The sequence below is a fragment of the Papio anubis genome, chromosome 4 (assembly GCF_008728515.1).
Source record: "Papio anubis isolate 15944 chromosome 4, Panubis1.0, whole genome shotgun sequence".
Taxonomy (NCBI): Eukaryota; Metazoa; Chordata; class Mammalia; order Primates; family Cercopithecidae; genus Papio; species Papio anubis.
Window position 1 is genome coordinate 70,268,256 of NC_044979.1, and position 11,388 is coordinate 70,279,643.

At 38.7% G+C, this 11,388-nt stretch overlaps 1 protein-coding gene across 7 annotated transcripts in view; it reads left to right on the forward strand.

Moving 5' to 3' along the window:
* CDK14 (cyclin dependent kinase 14) overlaps positions 1 to 11,043 on the forward strand; it is a 581,124-nt gene extending 570,081 nt beyond the window's left edge. For all 7 annotated transcript variants that reach the window (XM_017956186.2, XM_031664857.1, XM_031664858.1 and 4 more), the window contains one exon: positions 7,615 to 11,043. The gene's annotated coding sequence lies outside the window, so the exon portion shown is untranslated. The remainder of the gene's footprint in view (positions 1 to 7,614) is intronic.
* Positions 11,044 to 11,388: the final 345 nt, after the last annotated feature.

The window sequence follows — 11,388 nt, forward strand, 5'->3', positions numbered from 1 at the left end:
ATATAATGCCTGGTCTTTAATGAGGATTTCAATAAATGTTCGTTGATAATGATGATTATTAAAATGATATGTTAAGTCTGTCTCCTCATGTGAGAAATGCTTTGTTTTGAAATGTTAGACTTACAGCTTTGCCTAAAAAATTTTTAATTAAAATCACCACTTTGGCATGAAGCTTAAAATGTGCAAAGTTGCTGCAATTAGTGCATTGTGCATCCATATGGATGTTACCAAACAGCTTTCAACTTAAAGGATTTGGGCTATTTTGAATGATGGGCCTTCTGTTAAGCTTAAAACAAAGCCCGTCTATCTCTGCATTCATTTTAATTAATATTCTCTTGCTGGTCTCAAAGATGTGTTCTCTTCTAGGGAGAAGAAGCTGATTATCGTAAATCAGAAATAAGTTACAGAAGTAGGTTTGACTAATTTTCTACTTCCTTCTGTTTCATACCATTTCCTCTGACCCCTACCCCCTTCTCAAGAAGCCTCAATGCAGTGTCAGAGAAACTGGAAAACACTAATTTCAGATATTCTAAAAGAAAACCTGTATTTCTAGCCAAATTATAACACATTAAATTCACTCAAAGAATAAGGAAATTAAGCTGTCCCAGATTTTCTGAATTCAGTATAAAGTTTAAAATGTACCACTTTGAGTCCAGCATCCATATAAAATCTACAGTATAAAATTTGACTATGTTATATACAAATACATGTATATATAGGTATTTGATATTTTCACTTTAGAGAGATTTGTGCTTGCCTAGGTGCTTACAGCTGAACAACCTTATGTGTGGACTTAATTCTCTATAATAGGAAACGCTACTTGAAGATGAATTAGATCCAAAGATTTGTTTGTTTTTCTTGGTATTTTAAGCAAAACCAAACTCAAAGTGGCACCGTCTTGTAAGTGTGTTTTTTTCTTTTTCCGGGACATTGTTCATGTGAAACCTTATTGACATGGTACTTGGGGAAGGGAAGCTTTCTGGACTTTGTTCTCGACAAAATCAGAATAAATTCTTTAAACAGTTACGTGCTTTAGTTAAGGCCCTGGTTTTCCGACTGTTCAAACATCTCCCCTACAACCAATCTCCATGTACCTTTCAGAAGGATATTTACTCCAGTGGTCACTGGGATCCTCTGACTGCCTGGGTGCCCAAGTAAGACGCATTTTGAATGCTTGTTTAAAAGGCATACAGCTAAAATGATTTTTTAAATTTTCATTAAACTCTTAAGAATAGGCTAAATGTGAAAAATTACAAAGCAGAATTGTAATTTACCAGAACATGTGGGTAGAATAATTCATCCAACATATGACTGGAAAGGCACAAAATCAGTAAGTCCACTATAGAACACCACCATGGTCCTGTTTTTCTCTTTCATTCTATCATTGTGGAAACCCATTACACATCCACCAAATTTGACACAAAGATATGCTAATTTTTTCATTATTACCTGTTTTATTTATTTTTATTTCCTTTTTGAAAGCATGTAATTAATTGCATGCCTATCTTTAAATGCCTCCTTATATATCAATATTTTGGATTCTACATTTGAGAAGGAGGTTGGAATGAGTTTTGTTCTAAAGCTAATACATAAAGCTAAATTTGGTCAAATTATAATTTTTTTTTTCTTGAAGAGAACCTAAACGTGTTATAGTTTTATACTATCTTTACTGTTATGAGGTAGCTTTCTTTCTGTCAAATGTTAGTATTTTTTTTCTTCTCTGTTAGGCATATTTACAAAGAAGTCTCTTAAATAGAAATGAGCGGATTACCTCACAGCTTCACATACATCCTGGAGAATATCCTGTTCACAATTTAGGCGATGAAAGGAAAACCTACAGTTGTTTTAATTTGGAACCAAAATAATCACTTCTTTCCAGTGAGGCTTAGAGGGGGAAAAAATGTGCCAGAGTTGTCTTGTAGAAAAAAGAGTACTTTGAGGAAGGGCAATACAGCAGAAAAAATAAAAATAATAAAACACAGTCAAACAAACGCAGAACCTTAGAGTGCATAAATAGGCCAGTGAAACGCAGACCACCTGATCACATTGAAGCACCCTGAGCGGGGGTCCTCAGCAATGTTGTCCCTCCGGCGTGTAAACTGCATGCATGTGTGTAGGGGTGTGTGTGTGTATGTACACACAGAGATTTAACAGGGAGCACAGAGGGAATTAGAAAGAGCCTGGCTCGTTTTTAATTTGGGTCTGTTTGCTTGCATTTAGCACTTAAGGGCTTCTACATTCAGTTCGCTCAAAAGAGTGATGAAGCACTCCTTGCTTATGCCTCAAATCAGAAATGCATGAAGTGCAGCTGCAGAGATAATACATTTTCCCCAAAGGCTTTGGCTGAGCAAATTAGGTGTCAATGGGGTGCCTGCGCAGGCAGTACTCTCTCTAATTAGTCTCTTGAGCCTAGTTGGTGGCGGGTATGAGATGATCTAATCAATTGGTGTGTGTCTGATGGCTCGTGTAAAAATCCTACCAGGCAGACTCTCTCCCACAGGTCACCCACCTGCACAGCGGGACTGCTCATTTTCATTTTTCATCTCCTCCATCACATGATGCTGACAGTTGGTTTTAAGAAAATTGAATCCAAAAAATATCTAGTTCATAGGGCACATGGGTCAGAACAAAGTTGCATTATGGGTACCAGCGATCCAATTAATTAATATTTATAGCCAAGAAGCTCTATGTAGATATTTCTGAATAAGGATTTTATCAATCAAATCCAATTTCTTGTTTAAAACATTCATTTCTAGAGAGAAAGAACATTGTAAAAGCTGAAAGCAAGATAAAAATGGCATCCATTAATCTTATGATTTATATACCTATGAGTGGCTATGCACATAGTTGAGCTTATAATTCATATTCACTGTTAATTTGTATTGCGCGTGCAACATATTTTAATAATAAAGGTAAGGGAAAGGTTTACATTGATATATTTTGCTTCCCTGTGATTCCCTCTCTCCTTCCACCTAAATCCCCACTCATCAAGTGCATGATTGCATTTAGATTTTCTTAAAAATTTTCCAGCAAAAACTGACCTACCTTATATGTACTCATTGAAAATTGAAGCTGATGTTGCCCAAGGAGGGAGAAGGGACATTCCATGCTGCTGGCTGACAGCACCAGGCAGGGTAGCTGGTACAATTTGGGCCATTCGGAGTCATCTCACAGAGATGTGAAAGAGTCTGCCTCTCATTGGCACCTCCCTTCTAAATGTCTAAGCCCAAACCTAAGTAATGGGCTTATCATAATCACTGTGTTCACTGTTTATCGTCCGGTTGCTATTATTACATATTATCCTTTATTATGCAATTCTGTTTATGCCCTAGGTTAGGTACGTGTGATTCTCTTAGAGATTACACTCGAAGAATCAGGACAAGGCAAGAACAAGCATCATCGATGTCTAAAAAACATCTTAAGCCAACAGGATAGTAAATATGCCATTGACTGTGGTGACAACATAGTTTATTGTTACATGAAGTTAGATGTACTAGAAATCAAATCATTCCTTTCAAATATAATGTCATGGAGTTAAAAAAAAAAAAAAAAAAAAAAAGTAAGTTTTGCCTACAGGAAGGTGTTAATCCTACCAACCATCCTCAGGCTGGTAGTGTATCTGTGGATGGCCTGCTCTGTGTGCAGTACTGTGCTATTTCACAGGCATCACATTTGCCTTCAGTGAATGTGCCATAAGGAACTCTACATATAAGAACATATTTCACCCCCAAGTTTTCTGATTCTACAGTTTCCCCTTTATTCATTCAGCAACTGTATATTGAGTGCCTGAGCCAGGCCTGGGCTGTGCTCTGGGGACACAGCAGTCAACAAAATCAAGCTTAAGAACATACTGATACCACCTGTCCCCTGACTTGCTCTTTCATAGGAAGTGTCTTCACACTTCAGGAGGGACTAAATGAAGTCTCTGGTTCAGGCGGTCATTGTGGGTACCAGGTCTCTATTCTGTTGATTAAAGTGGTTAAAGAGGGGAGAGCCAGGAAAGACTACATCATTTGGATATAGTTGTAGGAACTCCATGCCTGGGCAAGCAGATACCAGGACAGACCTAAAGCTCCCATTTAGCTGGGGTGGGCAGGCTTCCAGGAAGAGCTGGAATCTCAACTGCTGTTTAAAGTACATGGAAGAAAAAGGACAATTTTGTCATCTGCTTAATAAAAATATCAAGGCTGATAGTGGGGTTGAGGATTGGCTGAGGATGCCTGTGGATAAATGTGCTTGAAATACTGTGAGGATGAGTGCTCTCTCTTCTTCATATCATGGTCCTCAAGAAAGATGCCAGTGCCTAGATCAGAATGCATAGTTACATGGAGCAGCATGTAGAGCACGTTATTTCATTTCCCTGAAAGAACAAGGGTAGGCTGGGGACAAAGGAGGTTGTTCCCATGTAATTATTTTTGCTAGGGTGGTGAGTTCTTTAAGAAGAGGCTTGATAGAGGCATATCTGCACAATCAAGCAAGGATGAGGAGTGGTCAAGTGAGCCTCATGGAGAACTACCTATAGGCAGCAAGGATTTGAGATAATAACTGTTGGGATATAGAGGTAGCAAAGGTCCTATGTGTGGTATCCATCTACCCCCAGGCCTCTCCTAGAAACTTAAGAAAGGGCTTTTGTTTACATTTGGCTCAGTCACTGAGAACAGAACTCTCAAGAATAGATGGTTACCCCTACCTCATACCATTTACAAAACTTCACTCAAAATGGACCAAAGATCTAAATGCAAGGGCTAAAACTATAAGACTCTTAGAAGAAAACATAGGGGTAAATCTTCAAAACCTTGGATTTCACAATGGATTTTTAGATATAACACCAGAAGTATAAGCAACAAAGGAAAAAAAAGGATAAATTGGACTTTGCCAAAATTAAAAACTTTTGTACATCAAAGGACACAGTTAACAGAGTGAAAAGGCAACCTATGGACTCAAAGAAAAATCATACTATAAGGGATTAATATCCATAATTTATAAAGAACTCCTACAACTCAGCAACAAAAATACAACCCAATTTAAAAATGAGCAAAGGACTTGAATAGATATTTCTCCAAAAAAGATATTGATATGGCCAACAACCACATGAAAGGGTCCCCAACAGCCTGGCCATGGTGGCTCATGCCTGTAATCCCAGCACTTTGGGAGGCCAAGGCAGGTAGATGGCTTGAGCCCAGGAGTTCAGGACCAGCCTGGACAACATGGTGAACCCCTGTCTCTACAAATACAAAAAATTAGCCAGGCATGGTCATGTGTGCCTGTAGTCCCAGCTACTTGGGAGGCTATGATAGGAGGATCAGCTGAGCCCAGGAAAGTCAAGGCTGCAGTGAGCTAGGATTACATCACTGCACTCTAGCTTGGGTGACAGAGCAAGACTCTGTCAAAAAAAAAAAAAAAAAAAAAAAAGTGCCCAACATCATCGATCATTAGGGAAATGCAAGTGCAAATCAGTTGATACCCACTAGGATGGCTATAATTTTTTTAAAACAAACAAATGTTTTGGCGAAATTGGAACCCTTGTACATTCCTGATGGGAATGTGAAATGGTACAGTCATGATGGAAAACTGTTTGGTATTTCCTCAAAAAGTTAAACATAAAATTTCCATATGACTTACCAATTCCACTCCTAGATATATACCCAAAAGAATGGAAAACAGTGTTTAAACAAATACTTGTACATGACTATTCAGAGCACCACTATTCACTGTTAGCCAAAAGTTGAAACACAAATGTACATCAACCAATGAATGGATAAACCAACTGTAGTATATTCATACAACAGAATATTATTCAACCCTAAAAAACAATGAAGTACTGATTCATGCTACAACATGGATGAACTTCAAAAACATTATGCTAAGTGAAAAAAGCTAGACAAAGTGGGTAACATGTTGCGTGATTCCATTTGTGTAAAATGTTGAGAATAGGTAAATCCATAGAGACAGAAACATTAGTATTAATAGTTGTCAGGGACTGGGACAAGGAGAGAATGGGGAGTGACTGCTTAAAGGATATAGGATCTCCTTTGGGGGTGATGAAAATGTTTTGGAACTAAATAGAGATGATAATTGCACAACATTGTGAATGTACTAAATGCCACTAAATTATATTCTTTTAAATGGTTAGTTTTGTTTTATGTAAATTTTGCTTCAATTTTAAAAAATAATGGAAAGTTAATATGCCAGAAACTCATCATAGTAAGTGGGGAAAATGAGCAGATGGTGGGGATGATGCTATTTCTTTTTTTCTTTCTTTTTTTTTTTTTTTGTTTGAGAGGGAGTCTTGCTCTATTGCCCAGGCTGAGGTACATGGCACAATATCAGCTCACTGCAACCTCCACCTTCTGGGTTCAAGCGATTCTCCTGCCTCAGCCTCCCAAGTAGCTGGGACTACAGGTGCACACCACCACTCCTGGCTAATCTTTGTATTTTTAGTAGAGATGGGGTTTCACCATGTTGGCCAGGATGGTCTCGATCTCCTGACGTCGTGATCCGCCCATCTCGGTCTCCCAAAGTGCTGGGATTACAGGCGTGAGCCACCGTGCCCGGCCACTATTCCAATGGTTCCTGAGCGTAAGAGTGGAATTTCTGCTCTCTGGACAAGGTATTGCTAGGTTGCTGCTATGCAGGGGTGATGTCCTTGATGCCACAGCCTGTGTGGGCAGCAGCAGGACAGGTGCACTGTGAAGTCTCAAAAAAAAGGACAAAACCTTTGGGATCAGGCACCATCCAGGGTTCCCCCTGCATCTGGGAAGATGACTCTATGGCCCCGTAGCTGGGGACACGAAGGCCTCACCAGGCCTTAGTGACCAGCAGCTTCTAAACTTAGCTAAGGAACTGGTTCTGGGACTCAGTGCAGCTAATGAACCTTTCCCTCAGCTATGCGCCTTGAACCTGGGAGTGTTCCCACCTATCCTGGCAAGGCATTCTTTTCCCATCCTGGAGACTCAATGTAAATGCTTACGGGCCAAAAAGAAGTATGGAAAGAGGCAGAGTGAAGCTTCCCTCTTTCACCCACAAGTTGTTATTGTTTTGAGCAGGCATTATTGGAAACATGCAGTCCTATACAGGATGTTGGGAAGAGGCTGCCAATTCAGGTCACACTGGCCAATTTTCTTTCTGCTGAAACTGAAATAATGATAATAGGCAACCAAGGAATTATATACAGCTGAATTATTTTAAAAGCATGTATGTGATCCATTTTTCTATTTCATGTTCATAAAAATGAACATAGTGATGTGTCCTTTTAATGGTCTGTATGATGCTACAGGCACTTAATTAAGACCAGTATTATTACTAATGATTTAGGGAAGGAAATTTGCTGAATTTCTTTTTCTCTAAATAATCTAAGGGGAAGATAGACCAATTCAATTGGTGGAGTTAAATGATTTTAAGAGAGGAAAGTGTAGTCAGAACATTTGTTCATCATATTAGAAGGATTTTTTTGGTTAAGGAAACTATTCTGCTTCATATTTATGTGTTTGGAGTGGCTGTAGGGAACATCAGTGGGCTCACTTTGGACTGACCAATTTTGATGTCTCATGTAATTTAGGAAAAATGAATGGTGTCGATTTTTTATATAACAATTTTCTATTTTCCTCCTTCCAGGATTAAGTTGTCATCATTCTGGGAAGAAAAAAAAAAAAAACATTAATGAGGAGGCCAATAATATGAAGGGAATCATGGATCAGTTTTCTTTCGCTCCCTGTGGTGGATTTCACTTACAAGAAAATTGAAGCTGGCAAGACCCTGTTTTCTCTGCAATTTATTTAAAACCTTGCACGCATTTGGATACCTTGTGATTTCCAAGAACTATGTGAAGATTAAGCTTTGCTTACTGATACATGGCATGTATTCTTTTCAGTCTTTTGTGTTTGATTTTGTTTGATTTCCCTCTGCAGCGCAGTGTCTCTGTAAAGGTTTTTATGCTTTCACCAGCCATGTCTTAAATACATTAAGACAACACATTTGGTGTTCACACTTCTTCAGTAATGTCTGTACTTGAAAGCCACAGAGTGGCATAAAACAACGTGTATTTTCTTTGAGAGCAGTGCACATTTTGCAACCACTAGGAGGGAAATTTTCTGCTAAAGCAAACCCCTGTTCTCTGACTTGACAACTTGGCCCCTGACTATGAGGCCCCACCTGTTGCTTACCTTTTGAGGTAATTTTGCAAATGTGGTTTTTTTACTTGGAAATAACTGCACATTTATATATAGGATATTGGACTCTGCTTAGCATTCGCAAGCCACATAGCATGACTGTTTTTTGAATAGGTTGGAATTGAAAAAACAATTATCAAATGTTAAGAACAAAGACAGGGATAAATTGCTTACATTTCAACCTCTGGAGATTGAGGTAACTTTTTGTGTCTGGGTCTTGTCAACATCTTATTTTTTCCATCCATTCTGTTACACTTTGTATTTTCTAACTGTAGAAAAGAGTGAAGAACAGAATGTTTTAAATCTGGTGCAAAAGAACTATATCTGTTGGATGAGTCTTGAAAGCAATCTTGGCCTGTTAAGGCTTACAAAGTAAATTACAAAGTGATCCAGTTCAAAGTTTGCTCAGTTACAACAAAGCACCTTTAAAAAGAAAGTACATTTTAAAAAAACATTCCAAGCCAGTTGGAAGGCATCACTGGGTTCCTTACTTTAAGACATCTCCTGGAATAACTGTTCAAATGCAGGTTTTAGAAACAATGCAGGAATCTTGCTTTAAAGATGGAAAAGTGAATGGCTCAGCTTCCCTTACTCAAGGAGTTGAGGGACCTTGGAGGATGAAGGCGAGTATGTGACACTGGGGAAAAGTGGACCAGGCATGTCTTTTGCTTTGATCTGGAGGGAGGGCTGCCTGTTGCAGGCCGGCTCCTGGTGGGGCAGGCCTCGCTGCAGAATGCCCAGTAGTACTGCGGCCAAGGGGGCAGTTAGGAGACTTCATCTAAAGCATGAAACTTGGATTCTCTGTACACAAATTCCTATGGAAATACCTTCGTGTACACTGTCTTACATTTTCCTATTAGTCAGAAAGAAGGAGAGAATGAGTGAGTTCTTGAAATGTGTCCCACTGTTTTAGGATCAAGACTAGGAATTAGGATCCAGGTTGACAAGGACTTTTTCTGAGAGTTGGGTGAGGGTAAAGCTTTTGTATAATCAAGCTCAATACACCAAGGAAACTGGACCCAGAATTCCTAAACTTTAAAATGGTACTGTCTCCGGAGTGGAGTATGGGTGGTTATGTCATAGTCATAGTTCATCCTACCCAGATGTAGCATTCATTGTAAACTTTTAAGTGCTAAGCAAGGAATTATTTACTGATTGGTTTTAAAGACAGCAGAAAATACCCAAGTGAAGAATGTCTACTGTTTGCTACCTAGAAATCTTTTCCGTTCCTCTTTCATACATTCCAACCCACTGGAAGTCTTTAGAGGTATTTAGATTTAAAATATACTTAAATTAGGATTTCTTAAAGAAAATATAGGGAGAAAACTTTACATGCTGTTAAAAATGACCTTTCCTGTGATTTGTTTTGAATCATTCATTTGGAGAAGACATGACTTTTGTATTTCACTAAGTTTAAAGCAAGAGCAACTGATGATTAAATGTTGCTTTTTAATAAGGTTTTTAACTTGAAAATATTTAATGTTGAAAGACTTCAATTAGGGCTATTAGAGTTATATGTCCCTGTCACAGGCAACTTCTTCGAAGAAGTGAAATATAACACTACTCAGTGGAGGGAGAAATCTGTTTTGTTACAGAGACATACCCCTCAGAAGGTCAGGTTGGGGTGTGTGTGTGTGTGTGTGTGTGTGTGTGTGTGTGTCTCCCCCGTCTCTCTCTTTCTCCCTCCTCTCCTCTGTCTCTTTCTCCCCCAAATCCCTCTCGCTCCCTCCCTCCCTCTCTCCTTCCCCTATTTGCAATCATATTCTCCCTCTGCTTCTTTTCTCTTCTGCCCTCTTTGTGGACAGTCATGAAAATCAATTCAGACTGTGTTCATTAGCAGATTTATTATTCTTTTGAGAAAGTGCTGGAATGTTTTGTGAGATTATTTTTGTATGAAGGAATAGCTTGAACTCAAACAGATGGTAAGAGTAGTACAAACACCTTTAGCACATCACTGCACGCACAGTATTCTGAAAGGAGATTTGACACTTAATTCCCATTTTCTTAAAAGAACAGTTTTGTTGACTTAAAAATATAAGATACATAGGACGTGAAAAAAAAAATGTTTGCAGTGCTCAGCAAAAAAGAGGGTACATAAAGCAGGGTGGCTGTCCATCCACTGATGCTGGGGTGAGAAGCGATTTCTACCTCCCAAGAGTGATTAGAAAGTTTCCAGGAGCACCTCCAGGCTTGCAAAGAAAGTGAGGCCTCTTGGTATCCTTTCGTCAGTGTGTATATGACAGCCAGTATAATCAATACCCTAGGTTATGTGTCTATATAAGATACTCATCTGTGAATATTATTGGTTTTGTAATCTTTGTTATATAAGAGGATGTTTAGGCTGTATATACCGGGGTAGATTACTGCCTGCCCCCTATACATAGGAATATGCTGCATAATTGCGCATAACTTCCGTCTCCCTTACTGGCTTGTAGGCAGAGGAAACTGTATATGTTACTGCCTTGTAATTTTCTCATACACCAAAAACGCACAAAAAAAATCAATAAAATAAGCAATCTTCTATTCTCATTCCTTTTCCCACAGCAGCATATTTTAGAGGCACATACAAAACCTACATTCTCTAGTTGGGAGTGGATTTTTTAAATTTTCCTTTTATCTTTTATTATTTTTTGTATGATGCACTGAGATGTGTACTTTCTAACAGGGGATTGGTACCCAAGAAACGTGGTAGCATTATTCAGAAAACTATTATACTTTCAAATGACACATAGTAAGGAGAATGGAATAATACATGTTGCATATTTGTTACCAGTTGTAATTTGTCTGTATTATGAAAGATGTAATGGTTTGTCAGCTGTCACTGTTGTTTTCTTGTAACATGATATGGAATAAAGTATAGCAGAATCTCAGTACACGTTCTAGGTACATCTTCGTGGTGAATGCCTAGTAAGAGCATATACCATATCAAAGAAACATTGACTTAAAAACCTCTTGAACACAACCACTCTTACACAGTGAAATAAGAGAACAAATACACAATATGTGGGAAGGAATAAGTTAGGTGGAGTGGTCCAGGAGTCTGTTAAACCGTCCTCTTTCCTTGATTTGCTGTGCCAAATTTATGTAAAGGAGTAGAGGCCATGTGAAACAGATCCACGAGCTGCAGGATCTTCACAGTTCCCCCGGCCTCTTCCTGATGTTCACACATGTCACATGTTCTGCGCATCTCAGATGCATCTGGAGCCTTTCTGGTTTTGTT